Source organism: Sciurus carolinensis, chromosome 14 (genome assembly GCF_902686445.1).
Source record: "Sciurus carolinensis chromosome 14, mSciCar1.2, whole genome shotgun sequence".
NCBI classification, from domain to species: Eukaryota; Metazoa; Chordata; class Mammalia; order Rodentia; family Sciuridae; genus Sciurus; species Sciurus carolinensis.
The window spans coordinates 82,488,519-82,503,997 of record NC_062226.1 but is presented as its reverse complement, the minus strand read 5'-3'; positions in this window follow the sequence as shown (position 1 = coordinate 82,503,997).

The following is a 15,479-nucleotide window of genomic DNA, read 5'->3' as shown; positions in this document are numbered from 1 at the left end:
AACACCAAAAGTAGTAGAAGACAGGAAATAGTTAAAATGAAAGCTGAAATCAAGGAAATTGAAACAAAAGAAAAAATTGAAAAAATTGACAAAATAAATAGTTGGTTCTTTGAAAAAAAAAAAACAAAATTGAAAAACCCTTAGCCACACTAACAAAGAGAAGGAAAGAGAAAACTCAAATTACTAAAATTCAGAATGAACAAGGAAATATTATGACACACACAATTGAAATACAAAACATAATTAGAAGCTATTTTGAAAATCTATACTCCAACAAAAGAGAAAATCTCAAAGGTATCAACAGGTTTCTAGAGACATATGATTCACCCAAACTGAATCAGGAGGACATACGCAATTTAAATAGAACCATTTCAAGCAATGAAATAGAAGTCATCAAAAGCTACAAAGAAAGAAAACCCGGGACCAGATGGATTCTCAGTCGAGTTCTACAGAATCTTTAAAGAAGAGCTCATTCCAATACTCCTCAAAGTATTCCATAAAATAGAAGAGGAGGGAACTCTCCCAAACTCATTCTATGAAGCCAATGTCACCCTGATACCTAAACCAGAGAAACATCAAGGAAAAAAATTTCAGACCAATATCCCTAATGAACACAGATGCAAAAATTCTTAACAAAATTTTAGCAAATCACATTCAAAAGCATATTAAATGATAGTGCACCATGATCAAGTGGGATTTATCCCAGGAATACAAGGTTGGTTCAACATCTAGAAATCAATAAATGTAATTCACCATATCAAGAGACTTAAAGTCAAGAATCACATGATTATTTCAATAGATGCAGAAAGATCATTTGACAAAATACAGCATCCCTTCATGCTCAAAACTAGAAAAAATAGGGATAGTAGAAATATTCCTCAACACTGTAAAGGCTATCTAAGCTAAGCCCATGGCCAATATCATTGTAAATGGTGAAAAATTGAAAGCATTCCCCCTAAAAACTGGAATAAGGCAGAGATGCCGTCTTTCACCACTTCTATTCAACATTGTCCTTGAAACTCTAGCCAGAGCAATTAGTCAAACCAAAGAAATTAAAGGGATACAAATAGGAAAAGAAGAACTCAAGCTGTCACTATCTGCTGATGACATGATTATATATTTAGAGGAACCAGGCAATTCCACCAGAAAACTTCTACAACTCATAAATGAATTCAGTAAAGTAGCAGAATATAAAAATCAATGCTCATAAATGTAATGCATTTTTATTCATAAGTGATGAATCCTCAAAAGGAGAAGTTAGGAAAACTACCCCATTCACAATAGCTCAAAATAAATAAAATACTTGGTAATCAATCTCACAAAAGAGGTGAAAGACCTCTACAATGAGAATTACAGAACACTAAAGAAAGAAATTAAAGAAAACCTTAGAAGATGGAAAGATCTCCCATGTTCTTGGATAGGCAGAATTAATATTGTCAAAATGGCCATACTACCAAAAGTGCTATACAGATTCAATGCAATTCCAATTAAAATCCCAATGACATACATCATGGAAATAGAGCAAGCAATCATGAAATCATTTTGTAAAAATAAGAGACCCAGAATAGCTAAAGCAATCCTTAGCAGGAAGAGTGAAGCAGAGGGTATCATAATACCAGAACTTCAACTCTACTACAAAGCAATAGTAACAAAACAGCATGGTATTGGCACCAAAATAGACAGGTAGATCAATGGTACAGGATAGAGGACACAGAGACAAACTCAAATAAATACAGTTTTCTCATACTAACAAAGGTGCCAAAAACATACAATGGAGAAAAGATAGCCTGTTCAACAAATGGTGCTGGGAAAACTAGAAATGCATATACACTAGAATGAAACTAAACCCCTATCTCTCACCTTGCACAAAACTCAACTCAAAATGGATCAAGGACCACGGAATCAGACCAGAGACCCTGCATCTTATAGAAGACAAAGTAGGTCCAAGTCTTCATCCTGTTGGCTTAGGATCAGAATTCCTTAACAGGACTCCCAAAGCACAAGAAATAAAAGCGAGAATCAATAACTGGGATAGAGTCAAATTAAAAAGCTTTTTCTCAGCAAAGGAAACTATCAGCAATGTGAAGAGAGAGCATATAGAGTGGGAAAAAATCTTTGCCACACATACTTCAGATAAAAAAGCACTAATCTCCAGAATCTATAAAGAACTCAAAAAACTTTACTCCAAGAATACAAATAACCCAATCAAAAAATGGGCTAAGGAAATGAACAGACACTTCACAGAAGAAGATATACAAGCAATCAACAGATATATGAAAAAATGTTCAACATCTCTAGTAATAAGAGAAATGCAAATCAAAACTACCCTAAGATTCCATCTCACCCAAATTAGAATGGCAATTATCAAGAATACAAGCAACAATAGGTATTGGCAAGGATGTGGGAAAAAAGGTACACTCATACATTTCTGGTGGGGGTGCAAATTAGTGCAGCCACTCTGGAAAGTAGTATGGAGATTCCTTAGAAAACGTGGAATGGACCCACCATTTGACCCAGCTATCCCTCTTCTTGGCCTATACCCAAAGAACTTAAAATCAGCATATTACAGAGATACAGCCACATCACTTTTCATAGCAGCTCAATTCCCAATAGCCAGATTGTGGAACCAACCTAGATGCACTTCAATAGATGAATGGATAAAGAAACTGAGGAATATATATATATATATATATATATATATATATATATATATATATATATATATACAATGGAATATTACTCATCCATAAAGAAGAATAAAATTATGGCATTTGCAGGCAAATGAATGAAGTTTGAGAATATCATGCTAAGAGAGATAAGCCAATCCCCCCCCCAAAAAAAGGACAAATGATCTCACTGATAAGTGGATGATGACACATAATGGGGATTGGGAGAGAGGCAAGAATAGAGGAAGGATGGACTATATAGAGGACAAAGAGGGGTGGGAGGGATGGGGGAAGGAAAAATAACAGAATGAGTCAAACATCATTACCCTTTATAAATGTATGATTACACAAATTATATGCCTCTACTTCATGTACAACCAGAGAAACAAGTCGTACCCCATTTGTTTACAAAAAAAAAGAAAATATTTCTGAAACAAGAAGCTTATATTCACTGAAAATATCCTTCAGGAATGAAGCAAAACTCAATACATTATCAGATGAAAGAAAGTTAAGAGAATTTGTTGTCAGAAGGAGTATCCTCTTTAAAATGGCTAAACATCTCAGAATGAAATCAAAAGATATACAGGAGGAACACAGAGGGAAATCAGAGGGAGATGGGTATGAAAAATTATGGAATGAGACAGAGTATATGTATGAATATACAAATGGTATGACTCTACATCGTGTACAACCATAGAAATGAAAAGATGTACCCCATTTGTGTATAATGAATCAAAGTGCAGCCTGTAAAGATTTTTAAAAGTTTTAAAAATAAATAAATAAACAAATAAAATAAAATACAATAAAGAACGATATAACATCATGAAAGAAGACAGAAGACGGTAAGTAAATATATAAAGACAACTGACTTTATTCTTCCTCTTGAGTCTTCTAAACTATAACAGTTGAAACAAAATTTGTAACATTTTCTGATTCTGCAAGAATACAAAATAGTATCTAATACAGTTGTCAGGTGCCAGAAATTAATTGCTTTACATATATTAACTCATTTACTACATAAAACAACTTTATGAAACTCTTGAAATGGCTTACCAGCCCTTCATCTCTTATCACTGGTCATATGTCAAGTAGGAAATTAAAATCTGTACCTGAAAGAAATCACACAACTTTTTTTATGATGTTGTACATGTTTTCTTCTCCTAATGCTAAATTTACTTAAAGCTGGATGAAGCTCTCATGTCTTTTGAGTTTGATGTTGCTCTAAACCCAAGATTACTACTGCAGAACAGGCAAGGCACAGAAAATAACTCCTTCCTCTAACTGAAATCACCAATTGGAAGGTACACTACAACCTTTAACAAAAACAAAGATCCAAAAACAATCCTAGCAAAAAAATGTGTATCAATATTTAGTGATGCCAAAGGTGAAGTGAGATAAATATCTTCTAACTTTTCTTTTATAGAAATCTCATATAATTTGCTTTTCATATTTATTTAGAAGTACCTTTAATATGCTCCTGTCTTAACCATTCATTTCATTCCTAAGAATGTATCTTAATGAAATAAGATCTAAACAAGCGTTTACAGACAAAACTACTCACTGCTGTAATACCAACATTTCAAAGGTAAATATATATGACTTACTATTAATGGCCATTAAAAACAATGTTTTTGAAGATGTTAATTACTTAATATTCAAGATAAAAAAAACTAAAAGAAAAAATAAAACCTGAATTTATATGCAGAGTGTAGTTCCAACTGTGTTGCATCCCCACACACAATACTCAAACATATGCTGGGGAGAAATGCACTGAAATATTAAATGCATTTTTTCAGAGTGGCAGGATTATGGCTAATTTTGTTTTCTTTCTATGCTACTAAAATTTAATCTCCATGAAAGCAAACAACACATCTGTGTTATTCATTGCTATATTTTAAGTATGTCTCTAACATAATGAATGTTAACTAAATATCTCAAAGAACATTTGTATTTTCTCTATTTCCTATAATAAATGTATATTTCTTTCTAATAGGACAACTTCAATCATAACTAAATAGTGTGTGTGTGTGTGTGTGTGTGAGTGTGTGTGCATGTATTTAATATGTACTTAAGAAAATGCTAGGGCTGGGTTTGTGGTTCAGTGGTACAGCACTTGCCTAGCATGTATGAGGCACTGGGTTCAATTCTCAGCACTACATATAAATAAATGAATAAAATATAAGTCCATCAACATCTAAAAAAATACTTAAAAATGCTATTCATGGGTTTTTAAAATGTTTTAATGTCTGTATATTGGAATTTATATATCATAAAGGTCTAATCAAAAAAATTTTTCTCTCAAACCCAAGCCTAAGTACCCAGAACATCAAATCTTTTGGGTTGCTTCCTTTAATCAACAAAAAATACTTAGGAAATATGTCTATTTCCAAAATCTTTCTAACTTTATGTTTTCCACATTACTCTCAATTTTCACACCAAAAAGTAAAGTTAGATTAATAGATAAATAGATAATATAACTAAGGGGAATAACTTCAACACTCATTAATGAAATACTTTCATACAGGTAAGGGGGTTTTTTTGTTTGTTTTGTAAATATTTAAACCATATTTGAAATGAAATTCTATGTAAGTGATTATCAGGATTACACAACAAGTAGGAAATTCTCAAATCAAAATTTCATTCAGTCATACATATAGACAGAAGAAACATGGGACCAAAAGAATGAATGATAATAAAACTCTTTGATTGCAATTTGTGGAGGCCAAACTAGTTCAAGCAAAAAGAAAATTTAATGACAGTCTGCATCAGGAAGCCATGGATGCCCGTAGCTTCTACCACAATGAAATCAAGATCTACAGGCTCAAACAATATTATCTGAGTTAGTTAAAAGTGATGTCAGCAAGATGGCCGACTAGAAATGTCTGACAGAGTTGTCACTACATATGGGGTTGGGGGAGGGAGGGAGAGAGAGAGAGAGGAAGGAAGGAAGGAAGGAAGGAAGGGAGGGAGGGAGAGAGGGAGGGAGGGAGGAATGCAACAGCTATTCTACTGAAGTGTTTGAGGCGGAGCATCAGAGTACAGTAAGGATGCAGCAGGGACATCCCAAAGCACAGAAACAAATGATGATGGCCTTACAAAGAAGGGAACCAAGCACACAGCACCTACCATCCCACCTCTCCAGAGATCAGTCTTAGACACTGAAAAGGGACTTTGCTTGTTAGGGAAAGGGCAAACAGAGCACCCCCAGAAGTGGACACTAATTCCACAGAAATCTGAAGTGTTTTCTGCTAGAGAAGTCTGCAGTCCTCAGGCCCTAGGCCTCATTGGGTGTGCTGATGGGAAATCCATAGTACTGCTTTGCCCCAGAGAAAGAGCTTAGCCCATGTTATGCTCTCTCCCCTTCAAGCTTCTGCTACAACAGCACTATATTGAGATCTACCTACAGTAGCAGGGGTGGAGGTCCTGTGAAGTAGTCGGATGGCTGCCCTCAGCAACTTGGCCACCTTAGCCCCATGACTAGCCACAAACTGTGGCCTACCCTCCCACAGCCCCAAGAATCACCTAGGAAGCCACCCTGAAAAGTTCGGCCTGTTGTAGCCCCTGAAAAACAGGTGGCCCCATTCACTCACCCTTGGTGTGGAAAACAGACAGGCAGCCCACCCTGAGCCACTGGGTCCATCAAGGACCCAAAGAAATAGAAAGGTAGCCCTGTTCACCAATGCTAGGTCCTGAAAAGTAGCCAGCAGCCCTGCCTACCAACCTTCAGTCCTACCCACCCATCTTTGATTCCTAGAAAGCAGCCAGGCAGGCTGTTCTCAGTGAATCAGCCCCCCAAGGCCTCTGGGAAGCAGACACACAGCCCTATCCACATATACTTGGCCCTAGAAAGAAGGTGAGAAATCTACCATGAGCAGTTGAGGCCTTCAGAACAGCTAGGAAGCAGCTGAGAACCCCTGCCTACTCTCCTGTGACCCTGAGAAGCAAGTAGGACACCTGTCCTAAGGTCTGCCAGCCAAGACCCCAGAAAATGGTAAGGTTGCCCTGCCCAGTTCCTCCTGTAACCTTAGGAAGCAACTGAGCAGCCCACACTGAGTAGTTTGGACCATCGAGGCACCTGTGCAGCCCTTGAATACTAACAGGCATCTAATCCCCACTACCAGGCACAATATATCAAGCCTACCTGGGCACATTTGAGTGGTCTACCCACAGGCAATCCTCAGAAATCTGACAGTTTCCCCACATCTACTACTGTGTCAGCAGCATCTCACCTTCACAGGTTCTTCCCCACATGAACTATGGAAACAGACAGATGCCCCATACCTGCAGCCATACACAGCCTGTCTAAAGCCACCAGCAAATCCATCCCAGTTACAGTAGCAATCTCACAAATCCCTGCAGCCTAGGCCACTAAGATACCTGCGGAAATTGCCAACCGTGATTAGGGCAGAAACAGCTACACAGACACTCTACAACTGTACCCAGTTGGAACCAAAGCCAACACAGCCTATCCAATCAATATAGGGCAAGTCTTTTACTATGAAGCAACCCTTTAAAACTGGTTTGGGCAACTGATCTGCCACATCAGTTATTATAAATACCAACATAGGGACACGAGAAACATGAAAAACAAAGTAATATGATGCACTCAAAAGAACATAACCATCTAGCAATGGACCCCCCTCCCCCGAAAAAGGGAAATTGACAAATTGCCTGAAAAAGAATTCAAAATAATGATTTTAAGGAAATTCAAAGGGATGGTAGAGATACAGACAATTCAACAAAATTAAGAAAACAATTCATAATCTGCATGAAAAATTCAGTGGAGGTAAGAGTATAAATAAGAACTAAAGAGAAATCCTAAAATTAAAGAAATGGATAAATAAAATATAAAGGAATAATGTATTACAAGAGAGCCAAATAGAGGTGGTCAACACTCACCTTCTTCACAAATAACAACAAATGAATAGCTGAATTTCAAGGTGAGATACTGAGGGAGAGCACTGGAACAGCAAGGGAGAAACGAAACCCCAACAGGATGTAGATACCCGGATGGCAGCATAGAGAAAGAAACAGCTGCAATCCCAGCTCGCTGGTCAAGAAAATTACCAATTGTGAGGGTAAAAGGGAGAGTCCCAGCAGAACCCATCAGCATGAATGCTGGTAATCCAAGCTCCAGGAGAGTTCCACAGTCATAGAGCCCAAAAACATCCCCTAGAGCCATTGGGGGAGGTGTCTAGAGTCTTCATGGAAGAAGTACTTCAGAGAGAGAACTCACGTTGTCTCCTCACAGACCCTCAGAAAACAAGCTGCTATAGCACAGTGCCATCTTGAGAACAGAGCTACTGTTAAGAATCCACACCACCCTACGGAACAGACACCTCTACATATTCCCATCACTGGGCTCCATAAACATTCTAGTACACTCAAACAAGTCTGTATGTTATGAACCTAACTAGTTTGGCTGTGCAGTTATCCCCTCATTCATGGAGTGCCCTGTACTACAGGGGTCAGGTGGTCCAGCACAGGAACAGGTACCTCTTTCAAGACCTGAGTAACCAAGGCCCACTGCCCCCCACCCCCAAGTGTACCCACTACTGTCTGCTGCTACTTCTGCTGCTGCTGCTCACCACTACAGAGCCCTTCTATAAAATCAACCTCTTCTGCTCAGTTTATTAGAACACTTATTCTACTTTATGCAATAAAGTGTTGTCAATTCTAGAATTATAAAAAAGTTAAATAAAATCTTCAAACTAAATTGTTATAATTTTGTCCTTTGATACTATAGTACTGGATTTTTTGTTGTGAAAGTATTATTTGTGATTTGTTGAGAAAGTATTATGTTAAGTGAGTGACATTAGTAGTTATATGACAAACTTCTGCTTTGTCCCTACAAAGAAATATTACACAGTGAAGTGAAAACTATAAACTTCCATTATTTGCATGATTATTTTATCAAGGCAAAAGTTATTGTCTTAGAAGCACTTTACCACATTAAAAAAGCATAAAATGCTAAACATGTATCTAGGAATATATGTTATGTCAAGGGTTACAATGTACAACTAAGAGGAAAAGATCAGCAGCTCTAAAATTTATATATTTAGAAATAGTAATAGCAGAAATAACCAATGACAATCCTTCCAACTGGAATATTGACACCAGCACAGTATGACAGAATTATGAAAACCATTTTCTGAATATACAAAGTCCCACTTCCTTGGGAATAAATTTCTTAGGCCACATAAAATAAATTTTATTCTGTTATACTAAGAAGCATAGGATTTAAACAGTCACTTTTAGCTTGAAAGTGTTCATAGAATTTCTAATTTCTGACCAAAGAACAGTCTAGGCCCTGAGAGAAGCTTCCTCATTAAAAATAAGCATCCTCCTTTTTCCAACTGAAAATGTCAAAGGGCTATGCTGATATAATTTTCCACCTAGTCTGAGCATCATAGTACTTCAAAGGACATGCTTCAAAGCCAGACTTTCAGCCTGGACATCTTCAAGCCATCTTTGACTCGTCCACCCCCTCAAGCTCTCACATTCAATCAGTTATTTAAAGTCTCCTGGATGTTTCCTTAATCTCTCTCACACATTTGTTTCTTTATTTCCATTTGCTCTGCCACCAGCACAGTTCAAGTCATCACCTCTGGCTAAAATTCCATTTTCTCCCCCATTTTTTTCTCCTTCAGACTAGCCATAAATCCCTATGCATTTATCTCCCTAAAATGCTACTCACGCCCTGACACAATCTTGCCCAGGAATCCATAACCCAGTCAATCTTTTGTTGATGTCCAGGCTCTACATGAAGAGGTTCTGAATTAATTCACCTGGGATGGAGCCCAGTCATTAATTTTTCTTTCAAAACTTCTCAAATGCTTCTAACATACAACCGGGTTTGGTAACACTGTTATAAATCTCTATTGTTATCAAGTCAGGCCATAACTTCTATAGCAGACCGTACCAGTGCTCTGCCCTGAATTCTTTCAATCCTCTGACTTTTCAGTGTGCTTAGCTTTGGTATGATTTGCTTCTAATGGCCAGCAGCACCTGCCACTCTCTTCTAATGAAAGCACTTGAGCTACTTGAGCTGCTTTGTTCCTGCCCCTTTAGAAAAAACAGGAAAGGCCTGGAAGTTTACATTCCCTAGCAGAGCTTGTCTTGAACACAGGAGCATGAACATCTGGTTTCTTCACCTTGGTCTGGACATATTCAGATGTATTACACCTGAGAAGACCCTGGCAGGATCAGGCTGACACTGAAAGTTTGCCTATGCTTGGTTGCTTCCCCTGTCCTTTACTCCCTCACTCATTTCTTCTAAGAGCTCTTCTTTCAGAATTCACTTGCTTAAAAATCCTCACTACACTGGGTTCAATCCCCAGCACCGCAAAAAAAAAAAAGTCAAAGCTACGTACACCCCGTTCCCCAGTTTAAAAAAAAAAAAAAATCCTCACTACAAGATCTGCTTATAAACAAAACAAAACAAAACAATACCTGTATCAAAATGGCTCATAACGTGGTTACAATCATGTTTTCTGCAATTAACCATCACCCACCAGGGGAACTAGTTTTTCCACTCATTAATCCACACTGATATTCTGCCTCTTTGCCCACATCCAAGATGCTTCTTCTCTATCTCTGTGATTACCAATACTTTCTGCCTTTCACAAACAAAATCTACATATCCCACCTATGCCCAACCCAAGGCCTTACCTACTAGTAAGTACTCAACGAGAGTTGGCTGGTGACTCGTCCTCCATGAAACCTGTCCTGACAACTCTAGCACAAGTAACACTGTCCTCTCCAACTTCTGTATCTAATGTTGAATCCCACTCATACATTGATTCCTTCAACCAATATTTGTGTGATTACCATATTATAGGAACTCATGTGTTTATCCTGGAGAAAGGGGACATTTCTGCTCCTAAGGAGCTTACAGTCAAGGCATAAAATAATCACACAAATAAATGATTTATAACAAAGAAAACTTAAGAAGGAGAGTCATATAGTGTTTCGAGAGATTATAACTGTAGTAAATGTCCTTAGCTAAGACTTCTCTGAATAAATAAGAAAGAAATAATAGCCTAAAATTAGAGTTTCAGTTTTCTTCTTGAAACTTACCCCTAAGAATTGCAAACAAATTTTGTGTAACTGGGTATTATTTTTTAACAGATTTTCTAAGTATCCATGACTCTGAGTTTTGCACAATACAAACCCTATAGATAACACTGCCTTATTTATTAATTGTCTGCTATGTATGCCATATTAATAGATTTATGTTAATGAAATGTTAGCATTTTTCTTTTGAATATGATAAAATTTGGCATAATGTTAAACCTACACTCATCATTTTAAAGACATTTGTTCTCCTTCTTGTTTTCAGACTATTTCCACAGAACTCAGATTCTCAAAATCAAATAAGAAAAGTTCTTGAATTCTATACGGAATAAGAGCACATTTTGAGTAGTCGTGAGTAGGGTAAAAATCATCTTGGTTTTGTGAGGATACCAAGAAAACAAGAGCAACAAATTAGGATCTACATATTAAAACCTGCTTGCATTGGGCTAGTGCCAAATAATTGTCACCATATTGCTTCTGAGTTCTGGTGTCTTTAGGGACTTTAGATTTTCATTCTAGGAACTTCCTGCTGCTTCCCCATTTTCTAAACCCTAATGACCCTATATAGACCTTATCAGGTAAGAGCAGAAAATATTCATCTTACAGAAAATGATGAATGCTGATTATTTAATCGATTACACAGATCATTTCAGAAGAAAAACAGAATGAAACACTAAAATTTAATTTCAAATGCCAAAATAAAATATTTGAGTACACATGCACTGAAAATGTTTTATATACATACATATATACTAAAAAGTAACTTTTATATGTACTAGAAATACATATACTTTCAATATGTGTATATTAATAAATGCATTTTATATAATATATATAAACATATAGAATGTGTATATTAAGTATATATAAACTACAAATTCTAATTTATATCAATAAATGTGAACATAAATTAATAAAATAAACAATATTATGTCAGATTCCAATATGTTTCTAAAACATTGTTTAAAATGTAACAATTTCAATAACTTGCACCTGAATCTCAGGTCTCGAAATTCACTGACATGAAATGATGGTGAAAAAAGTGCAAATTTCAATAACTTACACTTGAATCTCAGGTCTCAAAATTCACTGACATGAAATAATGGTGAAAAAAGTGCAAAACAAGGAAACCACAGGAAAATATTAAAACAATAAAACATAATAATTAATTGGATCATTAAAACACTAAAAGTCTAAAACACAAAAGACTTCAAGTTTATTGTATACACTCACCAAAGATCTAAAAAGAGAAAAAGACTTGTAAAATTCCATATTCTTATTTTATGCCTTTCCTAAACCTCAAGACCCCTAAGTTTCAAAGATAGGTTGTTACTGAAATCTCCTGAAAAAAATGATACCCCATGTACATACCAATGTTTTAATAAACTGCCACTTTTGAATAGCTCAGAGACCAAATATCAAAATTTTTAAATTTCTTTCTTTTTCCATAGGCCACCAGCCCTGTCCCTGCTCAGTACTTCTATAATAGGTGTGCAGATAAAGGAAGGAAGTTTGATGCAAATGATATCATCACTTACTAATAACTCGTGTGAAGTTTGACAGACTGGGTTGAAATTCAAAGTTCATTCTCAAAGGAAGATTTGATTTAGAGTTTCTTACTGATGGTTTTCTTTTCTTGTTAGCATATGTGGTTGAATATAAGCTAAGTACTTACATATTAGAAACCAAATCTTAATAAGGCCTTCAAGAAGGAATCATCAAGTACAAAATTGCAGATCCATACAGGCAACAACAGAACAAGGGGATATGGGTCCTTAATCCATCAATTGCTTCTACTTTGGGACTAAATTAGTGATTCTTAATACTTTTGTCCTCCCAGGAATGTCATATTCCCATGAACATCTAGGAATCTCCCTGCAAACTCTACACTGTCTTCTGCTACTTCAATGTAAGAGAAGGTACAGTAAGAGAATGGTCTTACTGTAAGGATGACTTTGAGTTAGCCCTCATTTTTAAATAATTGATTATTAGATATCAGTTTTTTAATTAATAACGGCAAATTATCTGCAGGGCACTTAACAAGTGGTGAAGCTGGTCAATATGTTGTTCCCCAAAATGGGACAGTTGCTGTCTTCAAGCAATTAACACTAACTTGCCTATTCTCACCAAAGCACTATGAAGGATCTTATACGACATCACAAAACCGAAAGAATAAAGACTGAGCCATGTGGCTTGTATCTATCTGAAACTCTGGTATGTATTGAATGATTAGCATAATTTTTTTTGTTCTTTCCCTGCTGAATCTTAACCAAGGTGAAGGAATGAAGGTGATGGTAAGTAACCACAGTAGAAAAGAGAAGTCTGATGAATATGACAGAGGAAGTTTCATATGTGTGACGTGTATGTAATGTGATTATGGAAGTACACTATGGATGAAATGATTTCTAGAAGCCAGGAAATGGCAGCTTTAATGTGCCTTAAAAAGGTCCACGGGGTGTCAGTGACAGGACTTACAGAAATCACTGGGATGGATCCTAAGTGTTCACTTCATTGTCAGCCCTGTGCAGCATAGTTTAAATATGATTCATACTTGGGTTGCTTTCACAATGCAAATTAAACAACCTGAGAATTTCCAATAACAACAGACTTTTTAATAGGCATATTAAATCCCTGCTCCCCACCCCCAGCTCCAAGCCAAGGCATTCCTCCAGTGACTGATTAAGCCTTTTGTAGAATTATAACCTTGGAGAGTTTTATAAAGAAAAGAGGGACCGAATGCCAGGTGGGATTTAGCCAAAGCTGTCACAGCTCACGTTGTCACCCCTCCTAATCCATCATGTTGAATCAAAACGCAAACTGTGAACAAAAAGCTTAGGCAGTTTGTTTGAAGATACACTCCTGTCTTTCCAGGAGGGATTAAATCATGACTACAGTTTGTTTGAAAAATTATAATCCACAAGAAAATTATTAAATTCATGTGGCATCTCTTTCAATCAAAATGTATTATAACTTTTCATCTCTGGGTCAAACTAATAATAATTCTGTACTTTTTATACTGAAACACAGAGCCTCTCTAGTCTTTTAAAACTTTTTTTTTTTTTTTTTTGGCATTTGCCACAAGAGTACAGAAGATGTTTACTTTCAAACTTTTAAATACTAAAGATTCAGGCTCTGTCTATAAAGAGGAGTCACAAAAATACAAGGTATGTAGAGAACAGGATTATTTTTAGCATTTACTACAAACTCTGAGCTCTATAAAAGCCATAGTCATACCTTTCTGCAACAGGAAAACAGATTAGGTGACTGAGAGGTTGAATAAAAAGGGAAGAATAAAGCCAATTCTGTGATAACTTTCAGATGTAAAATGTTGTCCATGTAATGATGTTCAACTTTTCCTTTTGATGTTCAAATTTCCTTGTGGTAAATGAGTCTAAATCTTGAAATATAGCACCTCTTCAAACATAAGCAACATGGCCCCTTTCTATAAGCAATAACTGCATCTTTTCCCAAGGCCTGTAATCCCAGCAGCTCGGGAAGATGAGGCAGGAGGATCATGAGTTCAAAGTCAGCCTCAGAAATGGCGAGATTCTAAATAATTCATTGAAACACTGTCTCTAAATTAAATACAAAACAGGGCAGGGAATGTGGCTCAGTGGTCAAGTGAGTACTCTCCCCCTCCCCCCCAAAAAACCTTCATCTTTGTTACTCCAGGTACTTTAGGCATTCAAGTTACCCTTGAATTACAATGGGGGGAAGGGGCTAATAATGTTATTCAACATTCATTGGTTGCTACATAGCAGGAACCTTGGTGGGTTTGAAATAAATAGGATTTTTAAAATGCTCTTTCTGTCTTCTGCTGGATAAAGGGAAGCATATAAACAAAGATGATTAATCATTGTGATAAAGACAACAACAGAAGAATAACTGTTAAGTTGAATATTAGAATTCCATAAGATGAAAGAAGGGAGGAAGGAAGGAAGGAATTGTTTAAAAAGAAAATCATTCATTGCCCTCACAGGCCCTTTAAACCAATCTGGAGATTCATTTTTCTCTAGCCCTTCAAAAGAAATGTTGGTGGTAGAAGATTCCACAATTTTCTTGAACATATGTCTTCTTTTCTTCTTTTATTTACTTTTATTTTTTTTGGAATTGGGTGTTGAATCTCAGGTTGAATCCTGAGCTACAATCCCAGTCCTTTATTTTGAGACAGGGTCTTCCTAAGTTCCCCAGGCCAGCCTTGAACTTGCAAACTTTGGATCCTCCTGCCTTGGGGCTTCCAAGTAGTTGAGATTACAGCTACCACACCTGGAATTTCTTTTAAGTCATTCATAATGTCAAGAATGATTTAGCTCAATGATTAAAATGTTCAGTCCAGTTTATCGATCCAAACACCAACTTCCTTTAAAGTTAAAAGTTCACCTTTCTTCCAAATTTGTAGTGCTGTCAGGGTGGAAGACCTAGCGTGGAGGAGGAGGAGAAAGGCGTGGTTTTGCTTTTCTCTATTTTCCCCACCTGAACTTTTCTATTCACCCAACTCACAGTTCCACACACAAGGAGGCCTCTGCTTCATTAGGAGTGGAGTTAGATAAAGAGAGAAGGAAGCATCAGGAAATGGTGTAATTTGACTGTTGCTGTTATAATCTGAGAAAAATAGTCTCTAAGAAGGGGTTTTAATTTATTTATTCCACAAATATTAATGGAATACCAGTATTACTGTTCTAAACACAAGGGGCATATAAGAAATTCTTGATCTGTTCAAAGAAGAGCAAGCGGGCC